The sequence below is a fragment of the Magallana gigas genome, chromosome 6 (genome assembly GCF_963853765.1).
Source record: "Magallana gigas chromosome 6, xbMagGiga1.1, whole genome shotgun sequence".
NCBI classification, from domain to species: domain Eukaryota; kingdom Metazoa; phylum Mollusca; class Bivalvia; order Ostreida; family Ostreidae; genus Magallana; species Magallana gigas.
In genome coordinates, this window is record NC_088858.1 from 2,253,699 (window position 1) to 2,261,777 (window position 8,079).

General features: G+C 31.1%; 3 long non-coding RNA genes across 3 annotated transcripts; all 3 read left to right on the forward strand.

Moving 5' to 3' along the window:
- Window positions 1–461: 461 nt before the first annotated feature.
- LOC136276305 (uncharacterized) lies at window positions 462–1,561 on the forward strand. Its single transcript, XR_010714793.1, has 4 exons — window positions 462–589; window positions 1,033–1,164; window positions 1,308–1,360; window positions 1,453–1,561. It is a non-coding gene; the product is annotated as an uncharacterized lncRNA (long non-coding RNA).
- A 207-nt stretch (window positions 1,562–1,768) lies between these two features.
- On the forward strand, window positions 1,769–4,849 carry LOC136276306 (uncharacterized). Its single transcript, XR_010714794.1, has 7 exons — window positions 1,769–1,884; window positions 2,183–2,220; window positions 2,314–2,649; window positions 2,745–2,794; window positions 2,891–2,913; window positions 4,497–4,612; window positions 4,685–4,849. It is a non-coding gene; the product is annotated as an uncharacterized lncRNA (long non-coding RNA).
- Window positions 4,850–5,859: 1,010 nt separating this feature from the next.
- LOC136276308 (uncharacterized) lies at window positions 5,860–8,026 on the forward strand. Its single transcript, XR_010714795.1, has 4 exons — window positions 5,860–5,961; window positions 7,157–7,315; window positions 7,620–7,666; window positions 7,912–8,026. It is a non-coding gene; the product is annotated as an uncharacterized lncRNA (long non-coding RNA).
- Window positions 8,027–8,079: the final 53 nt, after the last annotated feature.

Genomic DNA, 8,079 nt, shown 5'->3' on the forward strand with positions numbered 1-8,079 from the left:
CAAACACCTGCAAACCATGCACTGGAGTAGATAGTGATAATCATTTTCATATCATGGTATATTTTTTAAGTTTTAATTTTTAGCAGCGTGTTATATTTTTCCAAAGTACTTAAATTACAGACTATGTAGTCAACGTCCGCATGGAATAAGCTTACAATAGTTAGCAAGAAAGGACATAATTTATTGACAACTAGCTTAAAAAAAATGTCTTATAACATGGCATGCGTTTCATAATTATTCTTAGGAAACGTTCTTTCAACTTTTTCAACAAAAATAGTTATATATAATTTGAAATTGTAAATTATTAAATGTTGGTTTTAAGATACCTGTATTGAAGGATTGTCATAATTCTCGGATTTTTTTAGTTTGCATGTTATGAAATAAAAATCAGTACCTTAATCATTCCAGTTTTTGATATATCTTCATGCTTTTATTATTTAATATCATTATTTTTATTAATACAGATGTCACAACTATATTCTAACTGTTCTTTTACAATACCAACACTTCCGAGAGAGTCAGTTATTGGTTGCAAAAGATGGCATCCTTGCCATTTTTATATGTATGCTGCAACAACGAATGGAAACTGGTAATTTTAGAATGTTTACCGTGAAGGAAGCAAGGATACTATATTTTTTCATCTATATAGATGTCATAATTAGAATGATCGGTTGTCTTTTGAAGCTTCTTTTAACTGTTAAACTGTCTTTTAGGTGATTAAATGGCGTTCATGAGAGTCAAACAATACGCTGGTATATAAAATATTCGGTCGCACGATTTACTGAAAATAATTTTCGTTATTGTCATCCGTTAAAAGTTGTTTTCCAACTGAAAACTTTGAAACCTAATATTATTAAAAGAGGCATTTTATTCGATAGTTAATTATATCGAATGAATGAATTTTACAATTACATATATTATCACATTTTTAATGAAATTTTTTTATATAAATTCGCCCCAAAATCATCAGAAGATTTGAAATTACGGATTCGTTTAAAAAAATAATTTTTTTTATTATGTTTTCATTTTTAGTTCAGATTTGATCACAAGTGACCCATGGACTGCTGTTTTCAACCCAATAATCGTTTCTGGACTATGTAGATATGAAGTTGTTCATACAAACACGTCTTCAGTTGGAACGAATACAATATGCTTCATGATTTGGTAATCATACTTGATCGGATCAATTAAAAACAATTGTTTATGAAAAGTTAGTGGCAATAAATGCATTGATGGATTGATTTAACAATTGTTCATGAAAATTTAGTGGCAATAAATGCATTGATGAATTGGTTTTATCTTAACAGTTCACGCGGAGAATCTAGATGTTACCAAATATACACCAACGATATTCTTGATCGTAAGTGGATAAGATGCATCGATCCACAACCGCATTGTCAATTTCTGATAATTTACTTTAATTAAAGGTTTTTTTTCTTGCTTTAAATTAAGAATGTGAGAAAGACCATTGCTTGAATAAAGGATACTGTCAGACCGATGCAACCGGAAATGTTCGGTGCCATTGTCGGGAAGGATTCTGGGGAGCACGGTGTGAAAAGGGTATCCTTGTTTTATTTGTCTTCGTGTAACATTTTTTCTGCTGCTGCAAACAAACAAAACAAAAAACAAACAACAACAAAAACAACAAAAACACCCAACAAAACAGCAACAAAAAAACAACCCCCTATTTTAAAGTAAATTTTTATTTATCTAAATTTGTAAATATAGTCAAGTTTTATTGGTTTCATCGACGTAAGATATTTATCTTAATAGGGATTTGTGAGAGTAAAGTTTTTTGTCATAACAACGCCCTGTGTGTCTCAAATTATGGCAAGCCTAGTTGTTTTTGTCGTGGGGGATTTGAGGGCCCAACATGTGCCTTTGGTAAGTTTTTGTTGTAAGGATCTTCTTATATCAACAAATTAAGATAAGAAAACAGAAAAATTTAAGTTTGGAAGATTCTTGCTTCAATGACTAAAAAATGACTCTTGTATCCACAGAAACCTTTAAAAAAATATTGTGAGAATGTAAAATTGCTTGAATTTCGGTTTTAAGTTTGATACCGAAGAGGTCATTTGATCTTTTCTAAGATCTTGCAGTCCGTAGTCTCTATTGGTCAATGACTTTATATATAGATTACAAAATAATTTCAAAAATTACATTAAGATAATTACATTTACAGAAATCAATCGAAATCTAACAGACATGGTCGAAAACGGGGTAAGATATTTCAATAAAAAGTAAATGTAGTTTATGTCTCAAAACGTCATATTCTGTGTGCTTTTCAAATGCATATATATTGCCTTATTACAGGGACAATTCACACATTTGGGTCTCTTCGAGAGCATTCCATGTTACATCAATACACCCTGTGTAATGCCTATCAGCATCACACGAAATGTACATTCAGCGTACGTACAAGTTTTTGAATTATAAAAAAAGGTTTGATCATCTTTCAGAAACTATTATAATTAGCAAATCTTTTAGGCCTACAATTGTGTTGGGATTCTCGAACGAAACGTTAGATGTTCAGTCACTCCAACTCAAACCATCAGTAAACACCAGTGGGATTGTCCGTGGAACTGTGACAGTGGTTGGTCACCAAATGGGGCTTCAAAGAATATGTCTGGATTCTATTGCTAATCCGAAGTAATTTACGTTATTTCACGAATTAATATTTCATGTTATAGGCCGGAATGTGAAATATGATTGATATATATATATATATATATTACTATTATCAGAACTGCTAAAATCGAGGATGAGATTTGCTTCCAGATAAATGTCGTACCAGGTACACATCATACTCCTGTTTATTTTGGACTGTGAAATTTGATCAACATCTCCATCTGCGGGTTCTCGTCTAATTTGTTTGTTATTTTCGTTACAGGGAATGTTTTGGAAACAGTACAAGTAAAGTATATCATTTAAAATGATTGTAGGCTGCTCTATATAAAAAGTATGACTAAAAATGTTGTAACCCCACCCCGTCCCCCCTCCCAAAAAAAAAAGACACAAAGTAATAGCTTCCATCAGGAGACGTTAAAATGTGATATCATATTCCAGTTTATACATTTATAAATTATTTTGATATTTTTTTAGTTTATTTTAAGGATTAGGTTAACTCAGAATAGAAAACAGTTCACTAATGATAATGAAAAACCATCTATTTTGTGCTATAGACCTTTCATTGAAGTGTTATATTTTCACTTTTAAAAAAAGGTCATTGACCTACTTTTTTATGTTAATGGCCATTGATTAGTTTTAAAAAGATTAAGAAAAATCCCTAAAAAATCTTACACTTTGATTGATATTCCTTAATTGTGAAAATAATACAAACTGCTAAACTCTTTTAACAATTAAATATGGTTTCTTAATGGCAGTGTCACGATAAATACAAGGCATTGGGTTTTCACCGATAATTTTTATAAATATTTCAGTCCAAATTTCCTAAATCAGTTTTCAAACCCCTACACATTTTTTATTCAATTTATCAAAAAATTTAGATAATGATAATACTAAAAAATTTATGTATTTAACTAATTATAGTGATCTTATTTTGGTGGCATTACCTTTATACGAGGCCAATGGTCAAACTTTTGAGATATGGTGTCATATTTTTTTAAAGAATTTTTCAAAATTTTTGCAGTGTGTTCCATACGATAATCTAAATGAAAAAGGTAGGAAAAAACTAACAGTAAATGTGCAAAATTATGTTGACTAAGAAAAAAATCTTAACTTTTAATATTCAACTACTGCCAATTATATTTTGGATAAAAACAAAATCGAAAAATTTAGTCCGAATTTCTTCTGTCTTAATACAGTCTGTTTGAGCCATAATATTGTAAAACTTTCAAATGTTTTGTCAATAATAATTCATTTCATTAAAACTAAAAACTGTGTTTAGAACAAATTTAACTCATGACAGTTAACTTTATATCAATCCGAATTTGAGAGCTCAAATCCTGAGTAAAACCCGTTCTTAAAGACTCATAGATTGATAGGAAAATGTAATAATTTGAGGTTTAAAAAAAGTTAAGGTAGACGTTGTTTCTAAAGTTTATGAAGACCCAATTTGCAATTTCAGAGGAATATTGTCAACTTATGAGAAAAAATTAACAAAAGGCCAAAAGGTTTTAAGTCAATGTCAAAATAATAAGATAACTAAAAACGACCCTGCCAATGTTTTAACACTTCAAATCAATACAAATGATTAGAGAGAGAGAGAGAGAGAGAGAGAGAGAGAGAGAGAGAGAGAGAGAGAGAGAGAGAGAGAGAGAGAGAGAGAGAGAGAGAGAGAGAGAGAGATAAGATAAGGTTAAAATATAAATCTGCCAAATAATTCTACTAGAAATTAATTTTCAAATGATGCAATCCCTCAAGCTACTGAAATAGGAAAATGTAATACAATTTCTTGAAATGAATTTCAGATAATCATATTCCATGTCAACAAAACTTGACGAAGTATAAATTAATTCACTTTCACATATTTATAGTCAGATCCATATTTTGTCGACCCTACGCCACCAAATGCAACAGTGTTACAGTGTGTTGTAAATGAGCCTTGTTACGTCAATTTATGGGCAAGAAGTCAAGCCGGAGTAAAACAATGGTGAGTTTAATTATTGTGTTTGATCTACCAATTTTTTTTATTGATTCAATATTTGATTTGCGATATTTACAGTCCACTATTGGAGGTAAACAAAATCTTTGACGATGGAGTTTATGTCTTTCCGCTTCGGAATACGACCAATCAACCCTGCGTATATGAGAGCCTTATGTTGATACATAACGTCTCAGATCTTAATGTTTGCTTCTCTTTGTCCTCTGACACATCTAATATACCGTATCGCTAGTAAGTTTTTTTTGTTAAATGTTATTATGTCAAATTTTGGTGATTTATTAGCAATCTTACTAAAGTCTACACAACAGGTAGTTTCTTGTATTTTTTATATACATGTATACACATAGCCATACAAAGACTTTTTAAACCTTTCGTATGTCTAATTTCTTTAAGCTCTCAAATCCTAAAAGACACAAGGTGTTATGCAGTTCGTGTCCTTCCAAAATTAACAGGTTACTTTATTATTATTCTCTTTACTGAAAAGAAGTCTTCTTGAAAGCTCTAACATTAACATCAGTTATATGAAGTGCTATTGTATCTCATATGACCAGTAAAAGGACCCTGCTCTGGACAGTTCTGCTACAATGGCGGAATCTGCGACAGAAGTTCCTCTATACCTCGATGTATGTGTCGATCTGGATTTTTTGGAAATGATTGTTCACAAAGTTAGTTTTTTCTATCCTTTTTAAATTGGAAACTGAAACACATTTAACGTTTATTGTCTCTGTGATAGACACTTTGTATTTATCTATTATTGAAATAGGAACCCCATGAATTGAAGTTTAATTCATGTTCGTTGTAACCATGACCTTGAAGAGATTGACTTAATCTTGATGCTCTATTTCAACACTCCCCTTCCCTTGTATTCAGATTATCAATATCATTATCCTTGGCGATCAGTGTTGCAATAACAGCTTGATAAAAAAAAGTTTAAAGAGACGCTAGAAAAAATCTTATCAAATATTGGTAATTAATCTGTAAATGAAAAGTTAAAAAAGACGTAAAATTAAACATCACAGGGACAAACCATATTCTTCTGTGTTTTAACCTACGTACATTTATTGTTTTTCAGGAACGACTGAATTATCCGTTGATTATAAACTGGTATGATTTTTTCTTTTTTTAACTTTGTTGTTTCGCTTGTGTTGTCAAACAGTTTTATAGATCCCACGTTTTATTATAAAAGCATGAATCAATACATAATTATATTAACATGTATGTATTTCTTTGTTTTAGGTTCGTCCATACTTTCTGTCTTTCCCCCAGAGCGAATACTTAACATGTGTTGAAAATCAGCCGTGTAATTTCAGTGTATCTGCGAGTACTACAAATTGCAGGTAATGGTGTCTTTTTTAAATTCATTAATTTTGAAATGAAATATCCCGATCATAATGTGGTTAGCCTCGCTGTTTGTTTCACCGTTTTAAACTCAGCTGAACTAATATCTTAAATGAGCTCGATTATACAAAGAAAATTTTAATTTCGTCAATGAAAGCAATTCATTTTAATTAGCCAGGCTGTAGGCAGGCAAATCGCCGATGTTACTATTAGCACAACTTCAAAAGTAAACAAAAAACCAAACAACGTCAAAGTAAAAGCTTCCGCATATACCAAATAGTTACACGAAGAGCCACGCTTTGTAAAAAGTGTTGGCATTTTGTTTCTTTTTTTAATTTTGAGAGAATTGTCTATATTTTTTAGGTTTTTTTTTAGTTTTTTTTAATTATTAACGTATTTTAAAAACAAGACTATGCATTTTTGGACACATGCAATGCGCATGAACTTTCATTAACTACTTTGCTGCGCGTTAAAGAAATGGGGATTGAATACATATCTAACGCTTGTTGCAAACTGTTGAATTTTTTTCTACTAGACAGACATATTTTTGTATAAAGTCGCTTACAAAATTCGGTCGCTCTCTGACGCTTTCCCGACATTAAAAGCATGAGAGAGAGAGAGAGAGACAGAGAGAGAGAGAGAGAGAGAGAGAGAGAGAGAGAGAGAGAGAGAGAGAGAGAGAGAGAGAGAGAGAGAGAGAGAGAGAGATATTCAGTCTTTACTACAGAATATGCAAAAAGACACACCAAAAGAGTCATTCAGTACTTCAGTACTTGATTATCGTTAAAACCACAGCAAATTTTAACAAAATTTACTTATTTTAAGTTGAAATTTGCTAATATATTTTTAAAAATACATTTGTGGCCAAACTTAATGCATTCAACATTTCAAGGATTTTTTTGACAATCAATTATCTTGATGTTATTTCGTAATATTGACGGAAAAGAGGAATAAGAAAGTAGACACAGTAGGTTTTGATTTTAAATCAAAATTCAAACTTAAAAGTTCACCTATTTCACCTCATAATAAAATGATTTATCGTTGCAATTGATAAGTTGGTGTATCTGACTAATGAGAAAAAATTAATATTGATTCCTCGAGTCTCGACATATATGCTCAACTGATGATTATAACTTACGCCACTAGTATTAATATCATTTTAATGTTTCATTATTTTATCTTCATTACAATTAGGAGTATTACCAAAATTGAAAACGCACCTAATAGCGAAGAGAATGTCACAATTCGCTACAGCAACAAAACAGTCGGGATGACTGAGGCAATATCAGGTGATGTTACAGTCCTACCAAGGCGGTTAGGAAGGAGATATATATGTCTAAGGGCAATCGACTGGTGAGTTTAAATCAAAATCAATTCCAATATTGGCTTCTTCTTTTTTTTACCCGTATCATTTTTTTCCGCATAAATACTCGAATAATGATAATAATTATCAACGTTATTAATAATCTAAACTGAGTAACGGCCCCTTTTTCAAAAGGATTGCTTAATTGAAATTTTCACACATATTGTAAGACTTAATAAGAAGTACAAACACAAACATAATGACACTGATTAAAAAGCCTTATACCACAGAAGTTCATTTAACTCTTATAATGTGCTTCAGATGAATGTACCACATTTATCCTTTTATTGTTAGTAAAACGTTTACTCAGAAATGTCTCTTCATCACGGTAGTGAAAGCAAGTAAGTAGAAGTATGGTGATTTTTTAAAATCAATAATAATAGATACAAGTCTTTCCTACATAAACTTCTTTAAAATTTTGACTTTTCATTGGGTTTTTTGTCATTACAAAAGGTGAACTGGTTTTTGCCTGAACTCATCTTTGTCACTTTGTATCGACAGTAAGCATGTATAAATCAAAGCTTAGATTATGATTGACAAATGTACGATTTTAAAAAATCCATTGATTCTTCTTATGGTTTTAAAGATCCGTGCGAGTCTTCTCCTTGCTTACACAGTGGACACTGCTTGGTTTTTAATGCAAAGTCAGGATTTACCTGTTCTTGTTCTCATGGTTACACTGGAAAGTTATGTGAAATAAGTAAGACAAATAAATTTACATGGGAAAATGAAACAATACAGCTGTTTAGTTTCA